This window comes from Coenobita brevimanus, chromosome 88 (genome assembly GCF_032717465.1).
Source record: "Coenobita brevimanus isolate Jiangsu-jjx chromosome 88, ASM3271746v2, whole genome shotgun sequence".
NCBI lineage: Eukaryota > Metazoa > Arthropoda > Malacostraca > Decapoda > Coenobitidae > Coenobita > Coenobita brevimanus.
Genome location: NC_137041.1, coordinates 19,557,274 through 19,574,485, shown reverse-complemented (window position 1 = coordinate 19,574,485; position 17,212 = coordinate 19,557,274).

Genomic DNA, 17,212 nt, shown 5'->3' with positions numbered 1-17,212 from the left:
TAAACCCCGAACGAAAAATCAGCGAGTGGAGTCGCGCAGAAGGCCGGGATGGACAGACAGAACCTCGGCAGACTCCTGCAACCCTGCTCAGTAGATGGTCATCATGAGTCTTCATGCCCTCATCACAGGCTGAGAAGGCCAAGTCATGCAGTGGTAAGGACCGCGCACCCTTGCCATCAAACCAAATCCATTCATTGTGCAAGCCCACTGCTATATTCACCTACCATTCAATTTTTCCCCCAAACAAAAGAAATATGGCAACAGGGTAGGTTGACAATGACAAGTCATGGATGTGGCTGGATGTCGGTACCTTGAGTCCGGCATATAGGCGGCCTTGGCCCAGAGGTCTCTGGCATGATGGAATAGGAGCATGTCATGACTTCGACAGCATCCAGTGCGACCAAGCAGCCACAAATGAATTCCCAACCACCTACCCCTGACAGGGAGGGGTTTAGAAAAGGTAGCCTAAACATTTGCTGCTCCACGACCTGTGCACACAACTGCATCTGTCAATGCATCCCACATTGCGGCTGAAATGCCAAAAGAATTCCTCTGACTCTTGCTACCAGGAGTATATGAAACTTGCCTGATACTGACCATGACACACGGTCACGCCATGGAACTGGCCATGAACTAAAAAGATATAAAACTGGCATTGCTGCCTTGTCTGAAATACGCCCCTCTGGGGACAGCACTCTAACAGAAGCAGGAGAGGGGTATACCTATTTCTTGAGGGGATACCCTGACAGTGTAAGAAGAAACCATGGTATTGTCAGGAATCCATATTATAATTACAAATCATAATAGATAGATAGATAAATAGATAAATAGACAGAGCTCCAAGCAAGCCTGGGAAAGGGAAATGATCTTGCAAGTTAACTGAGGAAATGTTGACCATATACAGGAAGTAGCAAGTCAGGGGATGATATAAGTGGTGTGTCAGCGAGATAGGCACACAACAGTGCCTCGTGACCATACACACATACACACATACTCACACACAGGTTTCTAGAACTTTCCAACCACAGTGTAACACACGTGACACGACCTCTGCTACACCAGAATTTAGGAAGCAGAGCTCAGAAGGAGACAGGCCATAGAACCGACAGGTAGTAGGGAGAAGGGCTTAGCAACATGGAAGAGAGAGAGAGAGAGAGAGAGAGAGAGAGAGAGAGAGAGAGAGAGAGAGCGAGACAAGGAGGTAGCTCGCGGGACTCAAACTTCACTCGTGTGTGAGAGACTTTGTTAATATTTCCAAGACATATAAAAATAGTCCCATACTATTCTTTACCTCTCCTGTCATTGCTTGACAAAAAGGGAACCAAGATTATCTACTTACAAATCCACTCACGTATAACAACCGCTCGTCCAGAAGTTCAATATATATATAACTAATCCACAAAACATTACTACTAGTTACTACAAAGTATTTTATGACATTTGGTTGGCAGCAAACGTATACGAACCTCGTCAACGAATCAACAGTGAATTCCTACAAAATATCAAGATTGAAAACAAAAAAATACCTCTCACAACCAACAACTCACAACCAGCTCCTGACAGTATTCTCTCCAACCAGCCCCCTCCGTCTCCCCAATCATCATGCTGATGTAGAAGTGAAGAGGTCACAGGATGCCTTGCCAGTAGTTTAACAAAATACTGATACAAACAATCTTGCAATTTCTAAGACGAACCAACGAACTACGACCATCTACAATCAACTACAAGTAACAACTCCACGAGTCGTCTGTATAATCTTCTACACTCTCCTACAAGTAGTGGCAGTCTTCATCCTACAACGAGTAAATCACAAGAAAAAAGGACCGAGAATACATCAAAAAAGAAAAAACAAAACAAACAAATGAAGAGTGAGATACAACTCACAACTCACAACCACCAGACCTCACCCTCCTCTCTCTGCTACATCCACCCAACCTCCACCGCTGACGCAGGAGTCGAGAGGTCAAGACGACGAAGCAAATACCAAGCCCATATTCACAACTCATCTTACTCACTCATCTTCACTCAAGTTACTCATCGCTACTCGTTTACTCACCACAGCTACCAGTGTGGGAAGTCGACGTCACCATGCGTGTGCTGAGACGACGACAAGCCGTGTGTCTGACACCCCACAACACGTCAATCAACCCGTGAAGAACAACGCTATCACCACGTGCAACACCACTCACACCATTTCCACCACGGTAAAAATTACTGAGTTACTTCATTTATACAATACACAGTGAGAGACAAAAAACTTCTGCACAAACATATAAAAAGTGCTATATAGTTACAACTTAAATACATATACCTACTTCAATTATCATCAAAATTCAATCATTAAATACTTGCACCAACAATAAATATTCTACACTGTATATATTCATATTTATTTACTACCAACGAGTGTTACCATTTATACCTACATAAAATACGTGTTGCATACATACAGCTATACATTATTACATCTACAAAGTGATAAAGAAAATATACCATCACAGTTACTCAGTGGGCGATTAAAAGTACTGTATTAAACATTAATTAAAACTACCTAGTGGAAACAGACAAATTAAGTTACAAGGATGACCAGAAAAAAAAAAATGGCCAACACAAATGACGTTAGCAAGAATGAACATCTTCAACACAATCATGAAGACAAAGATTTCCACACAGTGCTGACACATATATTGCCCACGATAGGTACAAGTGAACAACAAGTCAGTGTATATAGTTAATACTGTATATATATATATATATATATATATATATATATATATATATATATATATATATATATATATATATATATATTTATAAAATAACAACATAAGGGGCTATATAATATCATTTTCAGTAATATCTGTGCAATATAAACTAAACCTTAAAAAAGGGTCCCAAGGAAATTAGCTAGCAAATATGCAACCATGAGCAACACCGAAAAAACGTAGACAAACGAAGAAAAACAAACTATAGAAAATCAATACATACAAAAAGAAAGAAAGAAAGAAAGAAAAAGAAATTCAGTAAGATCACATAACAAACAAATGAAAATAAGTGTAAGTGTTACTACAAATGCCAAAATACCACATAAACTACAAACAAAAAAGCAAATTATTGTCTCCACAAGCTAGTGGCATGGCACATCATATCATCGACTGCAGCATGACCGGATTCAATGTCAGGACTGCAATTATTACAATTATGTAACTACAAACAATATATAACAATTATGTAACAGTTGCATTAACAAGATGTAACTTTTATGTAACTTTAACTACAATTATGTAACTACAAACAATAGGTAACAATTATGTAACAACTGCATTAACAAGATGTAACTTTTACGGAACTTTAACTACAATTATAAGGCCAACACAATTATGTAACAGTTGCATTAACAAAATGTAACTACAATTATAAGGCCAACACAATTATGCATTACCACAATATTATGTAACAATTCATAAAATGTTACAGTTATGTATTACTACAATGTTACTACAATGTAACAATTACAATATAATTATGTAACAATTCACAATGTTACAATTATGTGTTACCACAATGTTACTACAATATTATAAGTCATACAATTATACCACAATTCTGTATTACCAGAATCATCATACAAGTTAGGTGAAATATTAGACATTACTAAAGGGATAACTCAACATGTAATGTAATAACCAAGCAGTATTACCATTGTACAATTATATGCGTATGTCTGTTATACATACACATCTTACAAAATGTCATACAACAACCATTGCATTTGTTCAATTATGTATACAACTTGTTTAAAATGTAATATTACTAGATCATTGCAATTTACTATGAATATTATATGTATACAATATTATAATCAATATTATGTACTAATAGATTAGCAAATGTCAATGATGATTTCTGTCGGAGGACCTTCAGCGGCGCGGCCGAGCAGTGTCAGGAATCTATATTATAATTACAAATCATAATAGATAGATAGATAAATAGACAGAGCTCCAAGCAAGCCTGGGAAAGGGAAATGATCTTGCAAGTTAACTGAGGAGATGTTGACCATACACAGGAAGTAGCAAGTCAGGGGATGATATAGGTAGTGTGTCAGCGAGATAGGCACACGACAGTGCCTCATGACCATACACACATACTCACACACAGGTTTCTAGAACTTTCCAACAACAGTGTAACACACGTGACACGACCCCTGCTACACCAGAATTTAGGAAGCAGAGCTCAGAAGGAGACAGGCCATAGAACCGACAGGTAGTAGGGAGAAGGGCTTAGCAACATGGAAGAGAGAGAGAGAGCGAGACAAGGAGATAGCTCATGGGACTCATACTTCACTAGTGTGTGAGAGACTTTGTTAATATTTCCAAGACAAATAAAAATAGTCCCATACTATTCTTTACCTCTCCTGTCATTGCTTGACAAAAAGGGAACCAAGATTATCTACTTACAAATCCACTCACGTATAACAACCGCTCGTCCACAAGTTCAATATAATATATATATAACTAATCCACAAAACTTCTCTACAAGAATATACAAAGTTACTGCAGTCCGAACCAACCTTCTACAGAATACCCAAGAAACACCTGTGAGTATATCAGAGAGGCTGTCTTGGTGCATACCAAACTCTAAAGGCCAATACACAACACTCACCAGTCCCTATGCGCATATGCTTGATTCTGAGGACACTGTCAAAGAGTCCTTTTATAATTCTTTGGATGTTACCATTCACCCAGTACCACCTGATGACAAACTGATAATTCTTGGAGATTTTAATGCCAGAGTAGGAAATGATAAATACCTCAGGCAAGGCATTATAGGCTGCGATGGTGTTGGCAACATGGGCAACAATTGTCTTAGACTGCATTCCTTGTGCTCAGAGCAGTCTGACCATCACCAACTACATTTTTTCCAGCTTAAGAATAAATACAAGATTACGTGGATGCACTCACGATCTTGACAATGGCACCTAATTAACTGGGTCAAAGCAAGGAAGTATGATCGAAGAGACGGTCTTATAACATGAGCTATGAGACGTGCTGAGTGCTCAACTGACAGTAATCTTCCAGTCACCAAACTGCAGTAAGTCATACGCCCACAAATGCACCACAACCGTCCGACAAGAAACTAAACTGTAGTAATTTAAGGAATGTGGCAACTTGTAACACTGTCTTCAACAGTATTACAGACAAGCTTTCTCATTGCCCACAACTTGATCCAAACAATAATGCAACAAACCTAGATGCAGAGTGGCAGAACTTTAAAACACTGCTCAGAACACTGCAGGAGAAATCCTAGGCTTTTCCACCCGCTGCCATACAGATTTGTTTGATGAAAATGCTGAGAGTATACATGGCCTTCTTGCAATGAAGAATAGAGCACAGAACAACTGGTTGGCTCATCCCAGCTCCTTAACCCTAAAAAATGAATTCCAGAATCTCGGAAGTGAAATCCAGAGAAATCTGCATGACATGAAGAACAAATGATGGACAGGCAAGCAAAAGAGCTGCAAAGACTTGCTAATATTAGTATTCGACAACATTCTGAAAGTCCATGACAATCATCCATGGGCCAACCATACATATCGTATCCTATTCGATCAGCTGAAGGTGAGCTCCTGAAAGACAAGAAAGAAATCTTAGAAAGATGGGTGCAACACTTCAACATCATATTGAATCCAAGAAACCCAGTGGAGCTCAATATCCTTGATAAAATCCCAAATGCCTCTCAAGCAGCAGATCTCGATGTCCCACCTACACTTACTGAAACCGTGCAGGCCATCTGATCTCTAAGAAATCACAAAAGCCATGGTTCTAATGGCATACTATCTGAACTGATGAAAAGGGGTGGCTAGTTACTTCGCCAGCACCTCCATAATCTCATACTGACTATAAGGAACCTTGAATACATTCCATCTCAAGCACTTACTTCTGATATTGTAACCACCTACAAGAAGAAAGGGGACCATCCAAATTGTGACAATAGCAGAGGCATCCACCTGCTTGTGAGTGCTAGTAAAGCATTTGTCAAGATAATGTTATGCACACTGACAAAACAGTTGACTGAGTCAACACTACCTGAAACACAACGTGGATTTCGGAAGAAACGAAGTACCTGTGATATGATCTTTGTTTCCCAACAGATACAAGAGAACTGCCACGAACAGAACCATGAACTGTATGTTGCATTCATCAATCTTCCAGAAACCTTTGACACTGCCAACAGGGAAACTTTATGGAATGCTCTTTTAAAATTTGGTATTCCAAATTTCTTACCATCCTAAAGAACCTCCATGGCAGCATGAATGCTCATGTGTCCACAGGCGTGAGCACATCTGAACCCTTCAGTGTGACTATGGGCGTAAAGCAAGGATGTGTCCTGACCCTTGTCATTTTCAACACATATCTCACTGCAGTCACTCTTCTAAGCTACCAACAAATGGGTCCTGGTGATATAATGAAAATGCAGAAGTCTTGCATGAATCATCCACTCCTCAGAGTTTTTTAGGCATCTCAGATCCAGAGTCTGAAAGCACCAACTTGAGAATCGAGACGAAGGTATCATTATAAATAGTTGTATGCCTCTTGATGCTCTTACACAATGCTGAAACCTGGACAACTTACCAGTATTACATCAAACAGCTTGGATCATTTCACATTCGATGCTTACAGTGCATCCTACGACTCACATGGGAAGATTAAGTCCTTCTCTCACAAATTCTCCAATGGGCAAAGTCAACCAGCATAGAAGCAATGACAGCTGAAATACATCTTAGATGGGTTGGACACGTGTTCTTCATCCCTGAAGACCGCCTTCCTCGCCAGGTTCTGTACTGCTAACTCCCTGCAGCACATCACAACCCAAGGGGTCAGCAGAAGAGATATAAAGATCATAAGGGCAACCCTGTAGAAATGCAACATCATGTCAGAAGATCTTGAAACCAGCGCCTCTGACAGAAAATAATGGCGAGTCCTCTACAACAAAGGAACCATTAATCTCAAAGAAGCTAGGATCCTGGCCAGGGAAGAGCATAGACAATGAAGGCAGAACCAATACAAAGTTTTCCCAGCTAACCCGGACTTGACATGCTAACTGTGTGCGAGAATTTGTGGACCCAAAATTGGTCTGCACAGTCACACACGTTGGCACCAAAACCTAAGAAACACACCATCAGCCGTTGTCTTCTATAGCAGAAGGACAGCTTTAGATAAGTGTGAGTGTGTGCTAAAGAGCTTATATCCAATTTTCATTTACATCATCCTACTTTCATTACTCTGAGTCAGTGTCATTTATATTATTGCTGGAAAAAAGCAGATGTAAATGAAAAGATCAAATAATACTGCTAACACCTCCAACCACATCTTTCGGACTGAAAAATTTCAAAAGTGATATGTTTCTTATCGACAGTTTAATATCTTATCTCTCGTCTCACACAGCTTTATGTATTATGAATATTGTTATTTGTTTGTATCTTAAGAATCGACAAGATATGGTTTAATCTTTCAGTATCTCCAAGGGTATGTCCACACTGCCGAATATTCCGCAACTTTGTGTTACATAACAAGGTTACAGTAACATGTTATGCTATGTTTCGAAACAGTTCCGGAACATTTATGGAGTTCTGTAACCAGGCCACAGCTACCACTGGGTGTGCGATAATGTTCATGACTGTTCCGGAACTTGCAATAACTTCGTGTAACCTTGTTCCAGTAACATGTTACTGTTACGTAGGTTATGTAACCTTGGTGTGGATGTACTCTTAGTATCCATGGTGTATCATACTCTCGTGTGCTATCTTGTACAGATAGCATAACTTCCGTTGCAAAGTCTGGATTCACAGAAGTCATATGTGTTAAACCGACTTCGTGCTTCCTTTATCACAACTCAGTTGGTGCCTTTGTACAGGCGCCATTCATCCACCCTGTGTGAGCACAGATGTCAGGTGTGACGGGGCTCACCACATACACCAATAACAAACACGTGGTGTAAAGAAATTTTTTGATCAACTCCGATCATTTTACAGGTTACCTTCAGCCTTTTTTTATTTCTTCACTGAAATTCTGCATCTCTCTCTCTCTCTCTCTCTCTCTCTCTCTCTCTCTCTCTCTCTCTCTCCTGTCGCTATAATTTTGGTAAATTTATTTCTAAACTGTAGGATTTTATCTCTTCCCATTACGACAGGCATCCAGCACCCATCTATCAACTTGCTCTAAGCGCTTCAAGCAACTGTTTGTCTACACGCTCTAATCGCTTGACTGCCATAACTCTAAAGCAATACTTAACCTGTTCTCTAATCTTTCAAATTTCACGGTTGGTCACCTTGCAGAATTGTCTTCCTTCAATATTTTCTCGTTCCTTCTGCCTCTGACGCCAGTCTTGTAACTGCAAAAGGTTCAGGCAACTCGAAATAATGGAATTTTGATGTTGCCTTGTTTTTTCTGCAACTTTCTGTGCGAGAGACAGTCTCAGCGTGTATTGAGTCATTTCCTGAAAAAAAAAAGGAAAAAAAAAGAGATACCATAAAACCGAAGATACTGCATGCAGAACAGTGACTTTGTTGTTCTTGTTGTTGTTCCCCCAGGCTCATTTGAAATTAGGACCCAGTGAAGTGCAAGCTAAAGTTGCCTCTCTCCACCGACCTCCATGAGAGGGACAAGAGGGGCGTTGTGGAACAGCTATATAATCAGACAATGGAGCCGTTCGGACATATCATGCCACCACATGAAGGGGTCCCTATCCAACCCTAAGAGCGATTCTAAACGTGATTACAAAGTCAGTGGAAATTCAAAACCCATTGACTGAAAACTTGTTTAACGAAGCTCAGGTCTTCAGTGAATTCCTAGCCACATGGAACCAAGCGAGATAAAATTGGTAAAAAATATATATGTAGGTGTCAGAGAATGAGAGGGCAAAAGAAGGAGTGTGTATTGTTGTGAGTAATGGATGGAAGGAGAATATAAGAGAATATGGATCCGTTGGTTCAAGGATTGTGTGGGTAAGACTGAAAGTTGGATTACAAGTGTGGGCAATTGTGTGTGTGTGTGTAAGCGCCAACGCAGCACAGTGCAAGCAGGGTGAGAGAAGAGTTCTGGACAAATGTGGAAGTGTGGATGGAAAAGTATGAAAGGAATGAGAGAGTTATTTTGATTAGTGATATGAATGATGAAGTGGGGAATGTAAAGGTGGATGGAGTAGTTGGTAAGTGGGGTGTGCCTGCTGAGATAGATGAGAAAGGCAGTGCTTTAGTGGACATTTGTGCTGGGAGGAGGTTGGTGGTAGACAATACCTTCTTCAGGCACAAAATGATCCACAGGTATACATGGCGAGTGACGAGATGGGTGGGTGGTGAACTGAATGAAAGGAAGGCAATGATTGATTATGTGTGTGTGGATGAAAGGATGCGAAGATGTGTAATGGATCCAAGAACATTTAGAGGTTGGGGGAGTGGACTTTCTGACCACCACTTGGTGGTTGTCAGAATCAAGGTTCAAGCAAAATGGAGAAACAGAAGAAGGGAATGACGGGAGGAAGGAGCAGATGTAAGGAGAGTGGAAAGTTTACAAGATGATGAGAAAAAGGCAGAATATAAGAAAGAAGTGGAGGAACGATTGGGTAAATACGAATTGGTGCAGATGGGGGACGTGGAAGGTGTGTGCAAGATATTCACAGCGGAAATATGTGCAGCATGTGAGGTAGTGTGTGGGGTGACGACAAGACGAAAGGGTGTGCAAGGAACAGCATGGTGGAATGAAGAGGTGTGACAGGCTGTGGCACAAAAGTAGAAAGCATATAATGAATGGATGAGAAATAGGGACGTGGATGAAGCTGAGAGATGGAAGAGAGAGTTATATGTAGAAAGGAAGAGAGAGGTGAAAAGATTAGTAAGAGAGAGTAAGAAGAGAGTGGATGAGAAATTTGGAAGGTATCTGAGTGTCATGTGGAGGGATTGTAAGAAAATGTTCTGGAAAGAGGTAAAGAGAGTCAGACAGGGTGGCAATGAAGTTACTAGGAGAGTGAAAGATAAAAATGGTAGATTACTAGTTCAGAAGGGAGAAAAAGTGACCAGATAGAGAGAATACTTTAATGAATTGTTGAACATAGAAAATGAAAGTAATGTGAGTATAAGTGGCTGGGGAATGGCTGGGAGAAGGAGGGAGGTGGGAAGACAGGAAGAAATCAGTAGGATGGAAGTTGTGGAAGCAATGAAGATAGTCAAAATGGGGAAAGCTCCAGGAATTGATGAGTTGTGTGATGGAATGCTGACGCATGGGGAAGAGATAGTAGTAGAATGGATGTGGAAGATGTGCAGATTGGCCTGGGAGGAAGGTAAAGTCCCTGATGATTGGAAGTCAGGTATAATTAATCCCATGTACAAAGGGAGAGGAGAAAAAGTGTGTGGTAATCACAGGGGCATTAGTCTTCTCAGTGTAATAGGAAAAGTATACGGCAGGATACTTATTAACAGAGTTAGGGAAATAACACTAGAATTAGTTGGAGAAGAACAGGGAGGCTTTAGGAAGGGAAGAGGTTGTGTAGATCAGATATTCATTCTTAGCTCTTTAGTGGAAAAGTGTCTAGAGAAGGGAAAGAAGTTGTATGTGGCCTTCATGGATTTGGAGAAAGCATATGACAGGGTGGATAAACAAGGATTGTGGAAAGTATTAAGAATATTTGTAGTAGATGGGAAGTTGTTGAATGTTGTGAAGAGTATGTATGAGGGTGCTAAGGCTGCAGTGCGTGTGGATAGTGAACTGAGTGAGTTTTTCTATTTGAAGGTTGGATTGAAACAGGAATGTGTCATGTCTCCATGGTTATTCAATCTGTATATGGATGGGGTTATAAAAGAGATACAAGGTAGGGCAGTGGATGTTGAAGTGATCATAATGAGAGAGGGCAGTGTTTGGAAACTCCCTATACTATTGTTTGCAGATGATACTGTGTCCTTAAGTGAAGACGAAGGGGAGCTGCAAGGCTTGTTGGATGAGTCTGAGAGAGTGTGTAAGAAACGGAATCTAAAGGTGAATGTAGGGAAGAGTAAAGTTATGGTCTTCGAGAGAGGTGAAGCCGGTGAATGTACAGTGAGACTGGATGATGAGGAAATGGAAAATGTGAGTACGTTTAAGTACTTGGGTAGTGTGATGAGTTAAGATGGAAGTTTGGAGGGTGAAGTGCTTGAAAGGGTACAACAAGGAAGAAAGGTTCCTGGTTCCTTGAAGGTAGTGATAAAAACCTGGGGAGTGTGCATGGAAGTATTGTGATACCAACTCTGACGTATGGCAGTGAAGCTTGGACGGTGTTGGAGGGACACAAGTCATGAGTGAGAGCTGTGGAAATGAGTTATTTGAGAGGAGCCTGTGGAGTCACATGAGACACACTGACAAATGAGGAGGTGAAGAAGCGTTGTGGTGTTGATGTGGATGTGATAGGTAGCATTAGGAGAAACACACTGAGGTGGTTTGACCATGTGGAGAGGTTGGAGAGTGAGAGACTGACGAGGAGAGTATGTGAGGTGGAGGCGGAGAGAGGGAGGGGAAGACCAAGGATGAGATGGAGGGATGGAGTGGAGAGGTATATGAGAGAGGGGGTGTGAGTTGGGAGCAGAGCAGTGAAATGGCAGGGGACAGGGTGACGTAGAGGCGATTTGTTTGTGGCCACCCCGCATAAGGGATTAAGGCGTCTTGCAATGGATAAACAGGCAGTGTCAGAGAATCTGCTTAATTTTTACATGTGCAGTAATTCAATAGTAAAGCCTAAACAACCTGCAGCAAAATGTTGCGTGTGATAGAACGGTGTGTTGTATGATCTGTGGCAGTATACATTATGCAGGAGAGGAATTTCCAGTCCAGCATTATTTATTGCAACCAAGCGGATGCTAGTAATATGTCTTATATCCTTTACAACACGGTATTGCGCTAAATGAACCCAGATTTGTGAGTGTGTGTGTGTGTGTGTGTGTGTGTGTGTGTGTGTGTGTGTGTGTCGGGGAAGTAATGAGCTCATGCCCTGAATAATGCTGATGTGGAACCATATCAAAACTCAGGCAGGGAAATAATATGCAACGATTTGCTGATGACTCTATATACGTGAACGAAATATTTTAGCTTATTTGCATCTTCATATAATTACTGTCATTAAAGCACACTCATCTTTGCAATTTTCATGATTTCCCGTTATATGAGTATAAGACACAAGATCTACACCAATTACACAATAGCTGCCCCCCAAAACATCCTTCTGTTAATTCATTTTCACATGTATAGATGTCTTCCACTTCCCCCAAAATAGCAGCACCAATGGAATGCAGTCACTGGTCATACTGTCTTTTGTTTAATGGATCCTCAGTACAATGGTACTGCTTCACTCCTTTCACTTACAGCAGAAAAGATATATGTGCACCCAACTCGCCCAACTACGCATTCCAGCCCACCCAATCAACCTGCCAATTACCAACCTTGTTCCACTTGACATGAATGGGCCTCCATGTAAACTTTTGGATTAACTGTATATAGAAGAGAAAACGTATTACAGGTTCTCATCTTTAGCACCAGTCGAACAAGAAAGTACCACCAAGATGGATGGAAAGCTGATGTCAGGGAGAGCTGGAGCTCCCATTTCATCAGCTCTCGGGACTTGTTACTGACCCCCCCTCCATGCTGAACGTTTTAAATGTTTCAGTAATACAGAGAGTAGGACAGCATACTCTCCTATACAACATTCTTTGACTGTCAACATCAAACTACGTGCACATTATACACCATACTTCCTATTTTAATTCTGGAAAAATGGCATCTTAACACCCAGCCTCACAGTCCCGGGGGTGGGGGGGCAATAAAAGCCCACACCATCCTCCACTCTCCCAGTGACGGCCAGGTGTGATGCATGAAACCACTGTCTGACTCACTCCATGTTCATTTCTGCAACATTCGTGGCCTTTCCTCTAACTTTCTCTCTGTTGAACGCCACCTCTCCCTCTGAACCTCAACTTCTCTTCCTCACTGAGACTCAACTGTTTGAGGTGACTGACAGAAAACCCTTCTCTTTATTCTCCTGATTTCTCTATACTCACTTCAAAGACAGAGGTGGATGATTTGTATATATAAGCAGCAACATATCTTGCTCTTGTGTTCCTGAACTTGAATCTTCTGACTTCTCTGCTCTCTCTCTTCGGCTAACTTGTAATTCTTTGATTAAATTTAGCTGTGCTGTTTTCTCATCGCCTAAATCTACAGACCATGAAAATTTTGTTGACTATCTTCCTTCTAATATGGAACATATCCTACAAGTTTTTCCATTTGGTGAAACCTTCATTCTAGATTGTTAAACGTTCACCACAACCTCTGGTTCTCCTATCCTTTCACTAATCCACCTGGTGAACAAGCCTACATCTTTTTTCTCCTTAACCAGTACCATGCTGGGCAAAATATATATATATATATATATAGATATATATATATATATATATATATATATATATATATAGATATATATATATATATATATATATCTGTATCTATATCTATATATATATATATCTATATATATATATATATATATATATAGATAGAGAGAGAGAGAGAGAGAGAGAGAGAGATGTGTATATATATATATATATATATATATATATATACATACACTTAATACTCCTCAATGCTGACAGATTTTGGACATTTTTTTTCTGGCTAAATGGGCTTAATACATCAATATAAGATCCCTGGCACTAATAAAAGTAACCACTAAAGCCAGAAAATTGGTTGAATCAAGTTGGGTTGGTGCCACCCTACCTCTGAAATCTTCTTGGTTACTGAGAGAGCAGAGCGGCTGTGAGCTTGTTAGCCGATTTTTTTTTCTGGCTAAATTGGCTTAATATAGCAATATACGATCCCTGGCACTAATAAATGTAATAATCAAAGCCAGAAAGTTGGTTGACTCAAGTCAGGTTCATGCCACTCAGCCACTGAAATCTTCAAGGTTACTGAGAGCAGAGCAGCTGTGAGCTTGTGAACCAATTCTGGAATATTATTGGTTGGCTAAATGGGCTTAATACATCAATATAAGATTCCTGGCACTAATAAAAGTAATCACTAAAGCCAGAAAGTTGGTTGAATCGAGTCTGGTTAGGGCCACTCGACCTCTGAAATCTTCAAGGTTACTGAGACAGCAGAGCAGCTGTGAGCCTGAGAAGACAGTCACTTGCCTGTCTCACTTCTAAATCAGTTTTGTAATCGTAGTGGAGAAATGTCTGAAGTTAGTGAGGTATGTTATTACCTGCCATTTTACTTTGGTTGCTTGCAATGGCTTCTCAGCGTTTCAGGACGTAGATATACGTCACCACCGTTTTAGAGGGGGACATAGACCTACATCACTAGTGTGGTACGAGTTAATGACCTAGGGTAGCTTGTGCAACACTCTACCCATCCCCTGACCATCTTCGAGAGAGTTCCAACATGCAGTACTTGATCTCTTCCTTACAAATAATCATTCTGCAGACATTATTAACCTTTTCTCTCCATTGAGATATTCTAATCGCCACCAGTCATTGATACAGTCAGTCCCATGGCCTGGTTCAACAGCTTTTTTGTAAAGTCATATTTTTCTTGATTTTTTTCACTAGTGGTACTTTGGGTTGACAAAACAAGGAGAGGATTTTAAGAAGGGAAAGATGGTATTAAGTTCACTGTCTATATTTTCCAGATAATTACACTTAATGCTGTCCAACTTCACTCCACTGTTTTCACAAGCACTGGAGCTATACAAACGTTACTAACTGCAGTTACACTTAATGCTTGAAAACACTTCACTATTTTTCACAAGTACCGATGATATACAAACCTCAGTAAGCACTATTTGTCAACAACACTTCACTATTTTCACAAGCACTGAAGATGATCATCTCTAACTACAATAATATTACACTTAATGCTTCCCAGCAACACTTTACTAACTGCACTGACACTCAAACTGAACTGAAAACCGATTGACTTGCTCTAGTCTCTTTCCCATTCTTTTATAAGCTTGCATTGTACTAGAAACTTCAACATTTTTCCACAATTCTGGTATATTCTAGAGAGAGAGCACAGTTGCCAACTCGGAGACATCCAGAGCATGCCATAGTTTTCTTACATCACATATCACTGCAAATTATTTTGCATACAAACTTCAACTGAGGAGCCCCCTGCTGAGGTGATGCAAGTGACACAAACAAAAAGTCAAGAAAACAGCGTTTGAAAGTTGGCAGGCTGGCTCACTCCTGCTTGCCCTTGCCTCACTTCACCTCTAGAGCGGAAGTGAAGCAAGGTGCAAATCGGTGGCGCTAACCTCATTTCCAACTCTCATACACTATTTTCCCGGGTTATTATTAATCTTCTGACAATACATGACCCCTTGAAGCACATGGCGCTTTTGTACCATATATTTTATGTACCTCCATACAATCTTACTCAACATACGAAGAGTTGTCGGAGTTGCATGGATAAAAAAATGGCATCCTTTACCTATTAATAATCCTGTTGTTTTAAACTCTCTGAATAAGTGGCTGATGAAGACTGAAGGCCTACCCAAGCCATTGCGAGACAATGACCCTGATAATAATATTATTGAATGTAATTGTGCTTTGTCTTATTACCGTACTACTTGGTCACTTAATAATATGTTCTTGATGTCAGTATTTAATAATTTCCTCTTCATAATACAGTGAATATTATTTTCTTGTAAATTAAAAAGAAATAGGTAATGTAAAACTCGTAAGGACTTTTCAAAATAATATTATTCTTTAATGTAGCCATGTACACACAATTTGCTTTATACTAAAAGAATAAAATAATGACTTTGCTTTCATAATATTTTTCTTATTTTTTCTTTACATTAACCTAACATTAAGGCTTTCTCTTGGGTACTTCACTTAATCATAGCCGTAGAACCCCCTTTGGCACAAGGGGTCAACACTAAATAATATTTTCTTGAAAAAAATATAAAGTATGTAATGCAACACTCGTAAGGAATTCTCAAAATAATGTTTTTCTTTTATGTAGACACGTACACTCGGTAAAAGAAAAAAGTATTGGTGCATAGAGGGTTCGATGTCTTCCGAAAATATTCACTCACGTGCTGGCTGTGTGGGAGGGTTGGTAACTTGTTATGCCTGGCTGTAGCAGGTTCAGAATGTTTATTTATATTTTAGCGAGGGGATACCTCAGATGACGTTATATAACACCTCCCAACACCCAACACGTTGGACACAAATATTTCAGAGACCTTCGTACCGTGATCCAAAATGTTTCGTCAGTGTTGTGCACCGATACTTTTTTTTACCGAGTGTACACACAACTTGATGTTACTAAAAAAATAATGACTTTCCTTTCATAATAATATTACTTTTTTTCTTAACACTAGCTTAACACAATGAACCGTACATGTCAGAAAACCACATACAAAAAGGAAAGAAAAAAATAAAAAACATGTAAACCACTTGATACAAGGTGGGAGCTACGACTGATGGCCCTGCTGCATTCCCATAGGCTGGCGGGCACCATGATGTTAGGGTGCTGATTGGTTGGGCACCTCTCCCGGGCTCTTGCCTTACTGCAGATCGGAAAGTAAAGTTGTGTAGCATTTCCTCCGTGTAGGATTATGGACCTTATGATCACACCACTTCCCTGAATCACTTTGAGAAACTTACCTCACATAGAACTATTATCGTACTACTCGATGCAAGTGAAAACTAAATTTTGACCGAGGTGTCACTTGCATCACTTCACCAGGGAGTGCCTCAATTACATAATTTAAGAAGCAATCACATAAATAAAACTTTATAGAGAAAAAGGGCACAAAAATTAATCCATAACTCACGAAACAACTATACTCACAAACAGCAGGCTAACTGGCAACTCTGATTCATGCCGGAGCTAGCTACTATAAACACTGGGAATCAGCAAGAAGTTTCGAGACTACCTACCTACCAAACTTCGCTTCTTAACAATACTCATCACACTACCCAAGTACTTAAATGCACTCACATTTTCCATTTCCTCTCTCTCCAACCCCACTGTAAATTCAGTGACCTTTTTCCCTTGAACATCATAACTTTACTCCTTCCTACATTTCATCTTTAGGTTCTGTTTCTTACAAACTCTCCCAAACTTATTCACCAAGCCTTGCAGTTTCCCACCGTCTTCAATTAACTATCATCTGCAAACAACAGTACAGG